The sequence below is a fragment of the Pinus tabuliformis genome, chromosome 7 (genome assembly GCF_031772625.1).
Source record: "Pinus tabuliformis cultivar Carrire ecotype Pingquan chromosome 7, CPIR1, whole genome shotgun sequence".
Taxonomy (NCBI): Eukaryota; Viridiplantae; Streptophyta; class Pinopsida; order Pinales; family Pinaceae; genus Pinus; species Pinus tabuliformis.
The window spans coordinates 1,815,459,444-1,815,475,610 of record NC_142293.1 but is presented as its reverse complement, the minus strand read 5'-3'; positions in this window follow the sequence as shown (position 1 = coordinate 1,815,475,610).

The following is a 16,167-nucleotide window of genomic DNA, read 5'->3' as shown; positions in this document are numbered from 1 at the left end:
GGGTTGCAAATTGTAAATTTGTGAATTAAAAAATGGATGGAATTCTATTTTTATTGAAAAAATTAGTAAGAATAATGTTTAAATGGTGTTAGTGAGGGTGGAAATAAATTCAATATTATCAAAAATTTTGATATACTCAAAATTTTGAAATAAAATTTTAATATACTTGAAATTTTAAAATAACTTAGATTTATAAAAAGAAATTGTAAATTTCTTTTAAAATAATATAAAAATTTCTATAATTTTCCAAACAAGTTAAAACTAAACTTCACTGCACTATGTCAAAGATTTATATTCCTACACATGGTATTGCTGAATCTACGAGGTATAGTGATTGACACTATACGGCATATGAATTATGGTGTGGACGTCGGTGGAAAGTAGCCGACGACTTTTTTTCGAAGTTCAGTCAAGAAATTTGGTAGGAATTTTGTTGTCCAGCATTGTTTCACATTTTCGCATGACCTATCAGTATCTTAGAACGGCAACCCTTATCCCGATTGCAGGTTCTTGGCATCCCGTTTGGTGGCCCGCTCGGGCCCACCTCTCGGCCTCCGTTTCCATAGACGGACGTTGGAAATTGTTTGTTGTCGGAAACTTTCACCGCCGGAAACTCTGCGGTAACTTTCGGGTGGTACGAGATAGAGGAGAAGGTAGCAAGCACAGCGTTATCCACTGTAGAGTCATTAAGACTTTGTCAGTAGGATAGCTTATTAAAAACAGAGTTGTCTTTAGTGTGATTTTTTAGAGATTTTGATAACAGAATTCGGCAGAAAAAAATGAGGTTAAATCTTGATTTGTATTAGTTAAAATAGTTTTTTAACTGAATATTTGGATTCAGCACCCTGAAAAACTCCTAAGATACTTTGATTGTGCAGAAATTACCTATCAAACTTGGGATTTCAATAAATTGCTACCGGAATTTAGAAAAATTTGACCGAAAAAAACCCCAAAAAATCACACTAAAAACTACACGATTAAAATCAAAGACATCCATGACAAATGATCATCGAGTCACATAAAATATGGTCATCCACCATCGTTTCATTTTCAAATTCAAAAGTTCCGTGGACCACAATGTAGTTGCCTCCTCCCCTTTAAAAAAAAATTCAAATGCACTAAGCCACTCAGTGCAGGGAAAGTGTAAGAGTTTTCTTTTTATTATCATTGGATATTTTTAAAGCTTATTTTTTTCAATTTAAATGTTATCATTTTCAAAACATTTTCAAATTCAAAAGTTCCGTGGACCACAGTGTAGTTGCCTCCTCCCCCTTTTAAAAAAAATTCAAATGCACTAAGCCACTCAGTGCAGGGAAAGTGTAAGAGTTTTCTTTTTATTATCGTGGGATATTTTTAAAGCTTGATTTTTTTCAATTTAAATGTTATCGATTGATTTTTCAATTGGAAATGTCTCTTACATATTGGAATGGATGGATGTATTGCAAGGTAATTAAAATTTTATTTTTATTTTTTATCTTAAAAAGTTATATTTTTAAGAAGAAATAAAAATAAAAATTACATACAAGTTTCATTACTATAAAGAGTAGGTGATTATCTTAGTACAAAATTGTATTTAAATGATTAGAATGGAGTGTAATATTTTAACGTGTTAGAAATTAAGCTATTTTAAGGGTTTTGAAAAAGGATCTCATCAAGAAAGGTTATTGTTCATTATCTTGTTCTTATGGTATCACCTTTTCTCACATTACTTAGAAACTAAGCTACTTCAAGGGTTTGGGAATACGATCTCATCAAAAAAGGTTATTGTTCATTATCTTGGTTTTTATGGTTCCACCTTTTCTCATATTACTTTAACAATTTTATCAATCTCGATGAACATTGCCCATAAAGTAATTGTTTGGATTTTAACTTATGGGTTGAATCTCTAAACTTCTTGTCTCATATTACTTTAAAAATTTTTCCAATCTCCATGAACATTGCCCATAGAGTAATTGTTTGGATTTTAACTTATGAGTTGAATCTCTAAACTTCTTGATTGTATCATATAATCTCAGTTATCAACCAAATTTAACAAGAAAGAATGGCCAACGAATGTGGTAACGTCAACATTTTTACAATTATACTAAACCCAGTTTTCCATGGAAGAAATGGCCAACAAATGTGGAAACATCAATTTTCTTGACCATTTCACTTTTTCTAACCATTTCACTAAACCAAATATTCCATAGAAGCAACCACCAATCAATGTGGAAACATCAATTTTCTTGACCATTTCAATAAGGTGCATTTAAATGTCCCAATTTTGAGATAAGGTTGGTGTCCTTATGATGTGTTGTAGTAGGTACTCTTTTGAATAGTCACATTTAGTCTATCTACATATTTTCAATATATTCAATAACAATTTTTTTTGAAGTAGCTAGTGGATATCAAAAGATCTCTTACATGAGTACCAATGAAAATTATTAAAAAAACCTACCTTCAAATAAAAAAATAAAAAGAATAGTCTCTTATAAATGTATCTTTTAAAATTATTTGAGTAATGAACGGATATTATTAGATACCATTAAAGTTTTTTTACGATTAAACCAATATTTTTTTATACTTTGAAGTTTTTTATGATTTATGACTAGAGTTTGATAACCATTATCTTATTGCTAATCATTATCATGCTCATTTGAGCTTCTATGTTGTGCACACGATGCAATATTTAATATGTATTCTAAGTCTTTTATGTGAAGCTTTTAAATCAAATTTTTATCCTGTGTATGGGGCCAATATAATTGTGAATTTTTTCATATACGTTTTGTTACTTTCTAATATCTTTTACTAAATTTAATGTTTTGAAAATGATGCTAAAAAAAATTGGGTATTTTTATTTTTTATTTTTTATTTTATTTTTAAATAAACATAGTTTTTCAATTTATTTTTTTATGGAAAATGTTAATTATCATCCACAATGGGATGTATCTTGGGAAGTTTAATTCCCCTAATCTATATTAGAATATTCCATAAACTAATAAGATATGTTTTCTTAAATGCATAATACATAAATATTTCATATTTTGTATATTTATTATATTATAAATATTTTAATTTTTAATATATTTTTTATTAATTTCAAAATTATTTAAACATTTAAGATTATATTTTAATTTAAATGAATATTATTTTTGAAATATCATTTAAATTTTAAAATTTTATATAATTTTTTATATATTTAAAATTTTAATTTGCATTTTTATTTAGAAGGTTGAGAATTTTATTTTATTTATAATGTTAGATAAATATTATGATTTATATTTTAGATATTATTATTTTAAAAATCAAAATCAGCGAAGATAAAATAAAAAATATAAAATTAGAAATTTAATATAATAATTATATTATTAGTTTAAAAATCTTTTTTAATTTAAATTAGTTTTATTGGTTTTAATAAATTGAATTATTGTTTCTAATAAATTGAATGTGGATTTTCAATTTTAAAATTTATATTTATAATAATTTTGGTTTATAAAATTAAATTTTTAATGTTGATTCACTATAAATAAATATTAACTATTATTATTATAATATGGGGTATTTTTTATGTAACTATTATTTATATTAAAGATGAGTTTTTATTCTACAAATATATTGATGCTTAAAATTTATTATTATGGTATTTATTTATTTTGAAAACTATCAAAAACTTTTCTTTGGGTTCTTTCTGCACCTAATTTCATCGAAAACTGAGAAAGTTATGCTTGTTAGAAGTTTTTCCCAATTTCCATTGCTAACCATCTTACAATTCGGCCCAAACCTGGCTTGAGCACCCCAAACCCGGAACCAGCATGCAAACCAAGCCTACAATCCTACTCATCATGTGAAATTGTGACATAGTTAAACTGTCCATTAACCCCCGAATTCCAAAATTTATGGTCATATGGGAGCCACGTGCCTAGGGGTCGGCACTAACTGCCTTCCCCCGCCATCTAGGCTCCCAACACGTTGCAACATGGTCATATGCGCCCGTAAAACCTAGGTCTAGTGCCCACATGGCGTGTGCACCCAAAACTCTGTAGACTGCAGTCATGTGACGAGTTATATGACCCATGGTTGGCCCGACTAGAAGCACCTAAGGCTGAGCCCCCTTCTACTCTATGTTGGTGGTCGTATTAGCCGCATGTGGCCCAGGGCTGGGCCCCTCCGCTCTCTTCCCACGGTTTTGTGTTATGGCTCTAGTGTGGTTTCATGGTGTGGGCGTTGGGACTGTGGGCCGGGGCTAAGCCCTGGCCTTAGGCTCCCTCCACCACATTCCTATGGTGTGGGGTGTGGAAATGGGCTAGGGTTTAGCCTTGGCCCCTTCCCCCATTACATTTATGCTACCACTATAAATATAACCCATGAACAATATGGGTAAGAAACAAATGAATAGTGCGGCGATATGGCTTGTTATTGATAGGTGGTAGGTCTTGAGTTCGATTCCCATGGAGTGCTTAGATCCCATACTAAATTCCATTGCACATTTCAGAGGCCACATGGAAGCCATCCATTGGCCCATGTGGCCCTCCATCATTGGGCAACATCAACGACCCCACAACCAATCAAAAACTAAGAAACTTCGACCAACCAGATTGAGACACATGGTGAAAAACCATTGGCCCACAAACACAGTAAATTTCTGAGTCACATGCCTAGTCATCATACATACTACTTACTAGGTGTACCTATAATCAATATTACCAGCATTTTAGTTATTTGACAAATCGATTAGAATGTGATATCGGGAGCATACGATATTAGTTTTGAGTGAAACGAGTTGTGTTGGATTCAGGATGACGAGATATTCACTTTGGCACTAATTTTGAGAACTTTTGAACACTATAAATTTTGAGAATTTTATTGATCCCCTAGATCATGATGACAAATAATAGTGGAGAGTTCTGCAAGAAGGAATTCAAAAGTGTTTTGAAAGAAGTGTGGTATAGTATGGTCGAATATTACTCCATATAGGCCTCAATAAAATGGAGTTACAGAAAGGATGAATAGGATGTTGATTGAAAATGAAAGAGGCATTCTTAGTGGCATTGGATTAAGGTAAGAGTTCTAGGTAAAGGTAGTTTTTTGTTTAACAGGTCACCTTCATCAGTGTTGGAGGATAAGACTCCACATGAAGTATGGATTCTTAAGAAATCTTGTCTTTCACATCTCAAGGTGTTTGGCTGCAATGCATATGTACATCTTCCACAGGAGAAAAGAACCAAGTTGAATAGTAAATCTAAAATTTGCATATTTATCCCATATTTATTTGGTGTAAAGATGGTGTAAGAGGTTACAAGCTTTGGAACCCAGAAACAAGGAAGGTTTGTACTATCATCATGTGGTACTTAGAGAGGTGAAGTGTTGTGTGTGGAGCATGATTGTTCAGAGATCTTTGTTTCAGCTGGATGTATGCCCTAGGAAGTTTTGTACACCCCTCCAAGCGGGGGGGTGTGGGGGGGACTTGTCCCCCCGACGGGGGCCCGCGATCCCCTGGCGGGGGCTCGGGGGCAGCGCCCCCGAAGCCAAAAATAAATGTAAAATTGCCTTGTAAAAGTATAGTAATTTCTAGTCAATCTGGGTCGTTCATTAGCCGGATGATCTGACGGTAGAACTTATGTTTAGTTTAGGGTTTTTTTGCCCTAGAAGGCAACCCCTCGATTTGTATGAGGGTATTGTATTTGAGGCTGCGTGATAGATGTGTATTCTGTGTGCAAGAAACAGAGAGGTGAGACTGCGAGAGAAAACAGAGGATATTACAGCGGATTTGCTATAGGTTGTGTCTCTTCATTTTGCTGGATAATAGAAAGGAAGGACTGGCTGTTCGGGGTGGACGTAGCTCAAACTGGGTGAACCACGTATATCTATGTCTCTCTTGTTTTGTGCGTTTTTTGTGTTTATATTTCTGCAATATTTTATGTGTTCCATTTCTCCGTAATATATAATTTTCTAACAACTGGTATCAGAGCCGAAGGTCTATTTGGATGATAAACTTACAGGAAAGGAGGGTTCCTGGTTCGAGTGGGAGCAATGGCGGAAGATGGTAAGTTTAGGGTCAAGAAATTTAACGGCCAAAACTTCTCGCTCTGGAAGATGCAGATGGAAGATTATCTGTATCAGAAAGATCTATACCTACCATTGGGCAGAAAAACAAAGATGCCGACGGGTATGAAAGACGAAGAATGGAACCTTCTCGATAGAAAGGCACTTGGAACAATACGGTTGTGCCTTGCTGCGGCAGTCGCCTTCAACATTTCGAAGGAAACCATGACAGAGTGTTTGATGCAGACGTTGTCGAAACTATATGAAAAGCCCTCGGCCTCAAACAAGGTATTTCTTATGAAACGGTTATTTAATATGAATATGTCGGAAGGTGGATCTATTGCAAACCATTTAAAGGATTTTAATACAGTTACAAGTTAGTTAAGTTCTGTAGGGGTAAACTTTGATGATGAAGTTAGAGCTCTGTTATTCTTGTGCTCATTACCAGAAAGTTGGAATGGTTTGGTAATGGCCATTAGTAACTCCGTTTCTGGATCTAGTACTTTAAAGTTTGATGATGTTGTCGGTGCTATCCTTAGCGATGAAATGCGACGGAAAAGCTCCGGTGAGACATCGGGAAATTCTTTGAGTGCAGAGTCTAGAGGAAGAAAAATGGAAAGAGGAAAGAGCTCAGGATATCGCAGTAAATCAAGGAAAGGCAGATCCAAGTCCAGATCGGGGATAGTGTGTTGGAAATGTGGAAAGAAAGGACACCTAAAGAAAGACTGTAGATCTCGGAAGGGAAAAGAAGGAGATTCACAGCAAGAAAACAATCATGAAGCAAATGTGATAGGTGAGGTGTTACAAGATGCTTTGATTCTTTCTTTTGAAAATATTACTGATTCCTGGGTGGTAGATTCAGGGGCTTCATTCCATGCCACACCTGATAAGAAATACTTTCATGAATATGTTCAAGGAGATATTGGACAAGTTCGTCTGGGTGATGATAAACCCTATAAAATTGTTGGAATGGGTAAGGTTCTTGTAAAACAGTAGAATGGAAACCAATGGCTATTAAAAGAGGTAAGGCATGTTCCAGATCTAAATAAAAACCTGATTTCAATAGGGCAGTTAGGCGGTGAAGGTTATGTGACAACTTTCACAGATAAAGCTTGGAAGGTCACCAAAGGAGCCCTGGTAATAGCAAAAGGCGAAAAGGTTGGTACATTGTATTTATGCAATGGTATTTCTAACTCTGTTAATGCTTTAACTTCCAAAGGAGCAGATGCAACATTATGGCATCATAGGCTCGGACACATGAGGGGAAAGGGGATGAAGATTCTTCACTCAAGGAATCTATTCCCGGATTTGAAGAATGTTGATTTGGAATTTTGTGCGAATTGCATTTATGGAAAACAGAAGAGAGTCAGATTTCTCAAAGTTGGGAAAGAAAAGAAGAATGAAAAATTAGAGCTTGTGCATACAGATGTATGGGGAATTGCTCAGGTATCATCTCTCGGTGGCTCTCGTTATTATGTTACTTTTATTGATGATGCAACTAGAAAAACTTGGATTTATTGTATTAAGAATAAATCTGATGTATTTGATACTTTCAAGAAATGGAAAGCTTTGGTTGAGATTGAGACAGGAAAGAAATTGAAGTGTCTTAGATCAGACAATGGAGGTGAATATTGCAGCAAAGAGTTTGATAGGTACTGTTCAGAGCATGGAATTCGTAGAGAGAAGACAGTTCCAAGAACACCACAAGGAAATGGTGTGTCAGAAAGGATGAACAGAACAATCATGGAGCGTGCAAGGTGCATTAGATTGCATGCAGGATTGCCTTTACAGTTTTGGGTAGATGCTGTAGATACTGCTGTTTATCTAATAAACAGAGGGCTTTCAAGATCCTTGGATGGTGGTGTTCCGGAGGAAGCATGGACAGGTAAAAGGGTAAACTACTCTTTTTTAAAGCCTTTTGGTTGTAATGCCTTTGTCCATATTGATAAAGAAAATAGAACAAAGCTTGAGGCAAAGTCAAAGAAATGTACCTTTATTGGATATGGTGTTAATGATTTTGGTTATCGCTTATATGATTATGAAAATCACAAAATCATTAGGAGCAGAGATGTAATATTCAATGAAAAGGTCTTGTATAAGAATCAGTTGCAAGAAAAGAAACAGGAAAAGGAAAACAAGGAATATGCAGTTCTTGATGAAACCACTGAAAAAGGAAAGGTGCCTGAAAATAATAATAATCAACAACCACAACAACAACAACCACCACAACAACAACACGCACCCCAAACACCTGAAGGTGGTGTTAGAAGATCTACCAGGATAAGTAGACCCCCTGAACGTTACTCTCCTTCATTATATTATTTATTGTTGACTGATTCTGGTGAACCCGAATGTTATGAAGAAGCGGTGCAGGTAGAAACCAGGAAGAAGTGGGAGCAAGCCATGAAAGAAGAGATGGACTCCTTAGCACATAACCAGACTTGGGACTTAGTCAGGTTGCCTGCAGGTAAAACAACATTGCAGAATAAATGGGTTTACAAGCTGAAGGAAGAAGATGGAGGAAAACAGAGGTATAAAGCCAAACTTCTGGTGAAGGGTTTTGCACAGAAGAAAGGTATTGATTTTGATGAAATATTTTCTCCTGTTGTTAAAATGACTTCAATCAGAACTATTTTAAGTCTTGTAGTAGCTGAAGATTTGCATCTTGAGCAGTTAGATGTAAAGACAACCTTTCTCCATGGGGATTTGGAGGAAGAGATATATATGCAGTAGCCACAAGGATATGAGGTGAAAGGGAAGGAGAAACTAGTGTGCAGGTTGAAGAAGAGCTTGTATGGCTTAAAGCAGGCTCCAAGGCAGTGGTATCTAAAATTTGACAAGTTTATGTCTGAACAAGGTTATACTAGATGTCACTCTGATCATTGTGTTTATTTGAAAAAGCAAAATGATGGCAGCTATATTATATTGTTATTGTATGTAGATGACATGCTTGTTGCAGGATCTAACATGCAGGAAATAAATGTGCTCAAAAGAAAATTGTCAAATTCATTTGCAATGAAGGATTTGGGAGCTGCAAAACAAATCCTTGGTATGAGAATAACTAGAGACAGGAAAAATCGTAAATTAACATTGTCTCAGAATGAGTACATACAAAAGGTGTTGAAAAGATTTAACATGCACAATGCAAAACCAGTTAGTACACCTTTTGCTAGCCATTTCAAACTTAGCAAGTAAATGTGCCCAAAGACCCAAGAAGACATGGATTATATGTCTAAAGTTCCATATGCATCAGCAGTTGGAAGCTTAATGTATGCAATGGTCTGCACAAGGCCCGATATTGCACATGCAGTGGGAGTTGTAAGCAGGTACATGAATAATCCAGGAAAGGAACATTGGATGGCAGTGAAATGGATTCTCAGATATTTGAAAGGTACCACAAATCAAGCATTATGCTTTGGTGGTTCAAACATCTCCCTACAAGGATATGTTGATGCAGATATGGCAGGTGACAGAGATAACAGGAGGAGCACTACAGGATATGTATTTACTGTTGGAGGAACAGCTGTCAGTTGGGTTTCAAAAATCCAAAGTGTTGTTGCACTTTCAACAACAGAAGCAGAGTATGTTGCTGCTACAGAGGCTAGTAAAGAAATGATTTGGTTACAAAGGTTTATGGGTGAGTTGGGTAAGAAGCATGATATGGGCACGTTATACAGTGATAGCCAAAGTGCCACTCATCTTGCAAAGAACTCAACATTTCATTCCAGGACTAAACACATAAAGCTCAAGTATCATTTCATACGATCAGTGTTGGAAGATGGAGAGTTGAAGCTGGAAAAGATAGACACTATCCAAAATCCTGCAGATATGCTAACAAAAGTTGTAACCAGGGAGAAACTGAGAACATGCTCAGTTTCAATTGGTCTTCAAGGATGACGATGAAGATGAGAAACAGCCAAGTCCAAAGAGGAGTCATTGTCCAGCAAATGAAGCAGTGATGGAGTTGCTACAATCATTCTCCAAGTGGGAGATTGTTGTGTGTGGAGCATGATTGTTCAAAGATCTTTGTTTCAGCCGGATGTATGCCCCATGAAGTTTTGTACACCCCTCCACACGGGGGGGGACTTGTCCCCCCCCCCCGCGGGGGTCCAAGGGCCAGCGGTCCCCAGGCGGGGGTTCGGGGGCAGTGCCCCCGAAGCCAAAAATAAATGTAAAATTGCCTTGTAAAAGTATAGTAATTTCTAGTCAATCTGGGCCGTTCATTAGGCGTATGATTTGACGGTAGAAATTATGTTTAGTTTAGGGTTTTTTTCCCTAGAAGGAAACCCCTCTATTTGTATAAGGGTATTGTATTTGAGGCTGTGTGATAGATGTGTATTCTGTGTGCGAGAAACAGAGAGGTGAGACTGTGAGAGAAAACAGAGGATATTACATCGGATTTGTTGTAGGTTGTGTCTCTTCATTTTGCTGGATAATAGAAAGGAAGGACTAGTTGTTCGGGGTGGACATAGCCCAAACTGGGTGAACCACATATATCTGTGTCTCTCTTGTTTTGTGCGTTTTCTGTGTTTATATTTCTGCAATATTTTATGTGTTCCATTTCTCCGTAATATATAATTTTCTAACATGAAGGATGTTATGAAACAGTGAGTCCTATCAAAGAAAAATGAATGACAGAAGTAGAGTTTGATCTAAATGAGGAAGAATCAAACTCTACACGAGAAAAGGAATTAGAAGAGGAAGAACCACATACTCTGGTGTTGAGGAGATTAGTTCAAGAAAGAAGGAAGCTAGAGAGGTATAGCCCATTTAATTTTTCAATTTATTTATTTATTTTTTACTGATTGATGATCCTAGAACTATCAGGGAGGTAGTGGATTCAAAGGATGGAAAACTCTAGAAGAAGGCCATGATGGAAGAAATAGTAGCCCTAAACAAGAATGATGCATGAGATCTGGTAGAACTACTGACCGGAAGAAAATCGATTGGCAATAAATGGGTGTTGAAGAAGAAGATGAATGTTGAAGGAAAAATGGAGAAGTACAAAGCTAGATTAGTAGTGAAAGTTTATTCATAGGTGTCATGAATTGATTTTGGTGATATTTTCTCTCATGTTGCCATGTTAGATTCTATAATATTACGTTTATCTGTTTCTACTACTCTATATTTTGCGGTAGAACAAATGAATATGAAGACAACATTTCTACATGGGGATATGGATGAAGAGATCTTCATGAAGCAACCAAAAGGATTTTCATTGAAGGTTATGAAAGAACGGGTATGCAAGTTAAATAAGTCTTTCTATGGATTAAAGTAATCACCAAGGATGTGTTATTAGAAATTTGATACATATATGCAGGGACTTGGCTTCACAAGGATAAAAGCGAATAACCTTGCGTATTTTAAAATAGTTGGTGATAGTGTTATTTATTTGGTCTTACATGTGGATGATATACTGCTAGTTATAAATGATAAATAAACTATCTAGGATGTGAAGACCTAGTTGATCTCTAAATTTGTCATGAAGGATCTTGGTGCTGCAACTTAACATTAGGCATGGAAATTAAATGAGATCAATAAATGAGGAAGATCTAGTTAAAATAGAGGAATTATGTCTAGAAAATATTGCAAAATTTTAATATGCAGGATAACAAACCAGTGAAGGTTCCTATTCATGTAGGTGTAAACTATCTACAGAACAGTGTCCCAAGGCACAGGGAGAGGAAAGGGACATGTCCATGTTTCATATGCACATGTAGTTGGTAGTTTGATTTATGCAATGGTATGTACCAATCCAAACATTACACATGCAATGGGAGTATTGAACAGGTTTATGTAAAAACTAAGGAAGGATATTTGGACAATAGTAAAGTAGGGCGTGGTACTAGTGATTATGGTCTATGCTACCATGTAAGACTAGAATTGGACAGAATGTTGGACATATGCAACTTTTTTTATGCATCCTGGGTTGGAGATTTGGATAAGAGAAGATTTACAAGTGAGTATGTGTTGAACCTATTTGGAGGAGTAGTCAGTTGGATAACTAGAGAGACAATATGTAGTGGCACTTCAAACTATAGAGGTTGAATACATAGCAACCACTCTTGCAAGCCTAGAAATAGTTTGGTTGTAGATATTGTGTTTAGTTATGGGGTTGGTACAACAAGATATAATGATATATTGTGACAGTCAAAGTGCATTATTCTTAGAAATGAACCATGCTTATCAATCAAAGATAAGCATATTGGTGTCCAGTATCACTTTGTGAGGGATATGGTTGAAGACAAAAAGGTGTTGCTATTAAAGGTGGAAACATTGAAGAATATTGCAGATGCATTGATAGTTTTTGTGAGCACTGAGAATTTTTCTTGTTGTAGAGAAATAATGGGCATTACAACCATGGACTGATTACTTATATACTCTTGCGACCCCTTGTGTGCAAAGAATACAATAAGAGGGAGACTATTGGGTATTGTGTTATATCCTTTGCATGACTAGCACTAGGAGTTGTCATGGTGCGCAGGGTCTATCACGGTGTTAGGTTGTGTTATATTCCTTCCACGTAGTTAATAGGGGGTTTGAGGGGTACCCGTAACCCCACTTTATGGGGTCTGGGGCAGGGACCCAGGAAATTTTGATTTTGGACCCTTTGCTAGGTTGGGCGGACCCACCTATGGTTTTGTGCATGATTTTCACACATTTTTTTGGACGCAATGGTTTTTCAGTCCATGGTATTGGACGCGATGGCTTTCGATCCATGGTATTGGATGTGATGGTTTTTAGTCGATGGTATTGGGTGCTTCGACATGTATAAATATGTATTATAACACTGAAAAAGTTGGTAGTCCCGGTTTTGGGATCCAGTAGGAAATTCTTTGTGTATATGTGTTTTATGTGTTATTCTCTCGCATTTTTTATTTTTCTGTGTTTTAGAATTTGTATGCAGGTAATTTCTATATGGGCTTAAAGCCTACATTTGGTATCAGAGCAATTTTGGATTCAAGGGGATGCCTTTGTTGCTGAGGGGTTTCGCTCGAGCATGTGGTAGAACTTATTCAGTGGGAGATCTACAAGATCGATTCTAGTGGTGAAAGAAGATGGTGAGCAGTGGAAAGATAGAGATCGAGAAATTTAATGGTCAGAGTTTTGAGTTGTCGAAACTAAAGATGCAAAATCTGTTGATGGATAAAGATCAGTGGATCGTGGTAGATCCGGGTACTAAACCAACGGGAGTGACCGATGAAGAATGGAAGAAGTTGGATTGGAAGGCAAAGAACACAATATGATTGTGTGTCACAAATTCAGTATTGCTGAATGTATCAGGGGAAGCTACGGAGAAGCCTTTGTAGGAAAAGTTAGGGAATTAGTACCAATCTAAGTCTCTGGTGAATAAATTGTTCCTGCAGAAAAAGTTGTATAACCTGAGGATGAAAGATGGAGACTCGGTGACAGAGCATATGAACACATTTAATACTATGGTAAGTCAGTTAGCATCTGTTGATATTAAAATTTCAGATGAATATAAGTGCATCAGTTTGTTCTGTTCTCTACCAAATTCGTGGGATAGTGTGGTTATTGCAATAGGTAGCAATGCAACTACCTTGCATTTTGATGAAATAGTCTCATCCTTGCTGATGGAGGAGATGAGATGGAAAAATATGGACAGCCAGAATGGTGAGGCCTTGTCTATATGAGGACGGTCCCAGAACAGAAACAAAAATAAGTCATCAAGTGGGAGATCTAAATCTCCAGGAAAGCTTGTAAAGGTGGTGTGCTGGAAATGTGGAAAGGAAGGGCACTCCAAAAGGGACTGTAAATCTAAAGCTCTTGATAAAGGAAAGGGATCTAATGATTCTCCTTCTACAGAGGCGAAAACCACCTCAAATGAAGGTGGGGATGTGTACTTGGCTTCTTTAAGTACACATGTAGATCACGAGGCATGGTTGATTGACTCTGGTGCATCCTTTCACTTCACTCCCCATAGAGAGTGGTTCTGTGAGTATGAGAAATATTATGGTGGTGATGTCTTCTTGGGGGATGAAATGAAGGCTAGAATCATTGGTCATGGAAAAGTAAAGTTGAAGTTACAAGGTGGAAGGGTTAGAACACTTCTGGGTGTTCCGCATATTCTTGCATTGGCCAGAAATCTAATTTCTGTAAGCAAGCTAGATGATGCAGGTGTAACAACAATGTTCGAGAAGGATACCTGTAATATGGTTCGGGGACCACTAGTATTGACGTGGGGAGTTCAGACTAGAACTCTGTACAATCTGCAAGGGAGCACTATTGTTGATGGGTGCAACATTTCTGTGGTTCCTGAAAGTGGAGCAGAAAATCTAGTGGTCTCTGGAGAGAGGACCATGCTGTGGCATCAAAGGCTTGAACATATTGGAGAGAAGGGCCTTCAAATACTTCATGGTAAAGGTATGGTAGAACGTATAAGTAATAGCTCTCTGGATTTTGATTTCTGTGAAAATTGTGTATATGGGAAGCAGAATTGAGTGAGTTTCCCCTCTGGAAGTAAGAGGGCGAAACAGATATTAGAGCTTATGCACAATGATGTGTTTGGACCTGTGAAGGTTCCATCACTAGGTAATTCTATGTACTATGTATCATTTATAGATGACTTCTCAAGGAATACATGGATATATTTCCTTAAGAATAAATCTGAAGTCTTTGACAGGTTTAAAGAAATCAAGGGTCTGGTGGAAAACCAGATAGAGAAGAAGATAAAGGTGCTGAGGACAGATAATGGTGGAGAATTTTGCAATAAGGAATTTGAAGAATTCTGTAAGAAGTGTGGTATAGCATGATAGAAGACTACTCCATATACACCTCAGCAAAATGGAGTTGCAGAAAGAATGAATAGGACGTTGATGGAAAGGGCAAGAAGCATGCTCAATGGTGCTGGGTTAGGACAAGAATTCTGGGCAAAGGCGATGGATAATGCATGTTACATGGTCAAGAGGTCACCTTCATCAGCTTTGTATGATAAAACTCCACAAGAGGTATGGACTAGTAACAAACCCTCTCTTTCACATCTGAGGGTATTTGGATGTGATGCATATGTACATATTCCAAAGGAAAAATGAACCAAGTTGGATAGTAAATCTGAAAAGCGCATCTTTATTGGGTATAAGGATGGTTTAAAGGGTTATAAGCTTTGGAACCTAGTAATAAGAAAGCTAGTGTACAACCGAGATTTGGTGTTAAGAGAGGTGAAATATATTATTAAACATGAAGTTAAACCAAAGGAACCCGAGAAGATAGAGTTTGAGCTAAAGGAGGAAGAATCAGACTCTACAGTAGAGGAGGAATCAGAAGATGAAGAACCACAAACTGCGGGTGTAAGAAGATCAGTTCGAGAAACAAGGCAACCAGAAAGGTATAGTCCATCTGCTTTCTGTTCAAATTTTTCTTTATCCATTACTGATGACAATCCCAGAACTATGAAGGAAGCGGTAGATTCAGAGGATGGAAAACTCTGGAAAGAGGCCATGTTTGATGAAATGGCATCTTTGCACAAAAATGAGGCTTGGGATTTGGTGGAGTTGCCAGCTAGAAGGAAACCCATTGGAAGCAAACGCGTGTTCAAGAAGAAGACAAATGCAGAAGGAAAGGTGGAGAAATACAAAGCTCAGTTGGTAACAAAAGGTTATTCCCAGGTGCCGAGGATTGATTTTGGTGATATTTTTTCTCCTATTACCAAGGTAACTTCTATTAGATTACTTTTATCTGTTGTTGTTGCTTTTGACTTTGAGGTAGTATAGATGGATGTGAAGACAACATTTCTTCATGGGGATCTGGAAGAGGAGATCTACATGAAGCAACCTGAAGGCTTTGCGGTGAAGGGTAAGAAAGAATTGGTATGCAAGTTAAAGAAGTCTCTGTATGGGTTAAAACAATCACCAAGGATGTGGTATCAGAAATTGGATACATTATAGGAGGACTTGGCTTCACTGGAAGCAAAGCAAATCATTGTGTGTATTTTAAATTAATTGGTGACCGTGTTATTTATTTGGTCTTGTACGTGGATGATATGTTGTTGGTTGGAAATGAAAAAGAAATTATCCAGGATTTGAAGACCCAATTGTCCTCCAAATTCGATATGAAAGATCTTGGTGCTGCAAACTATATTTTGCGCATGGAAACTAAGAGAGACCGAGAAAAGAGGAAGCTCTCATT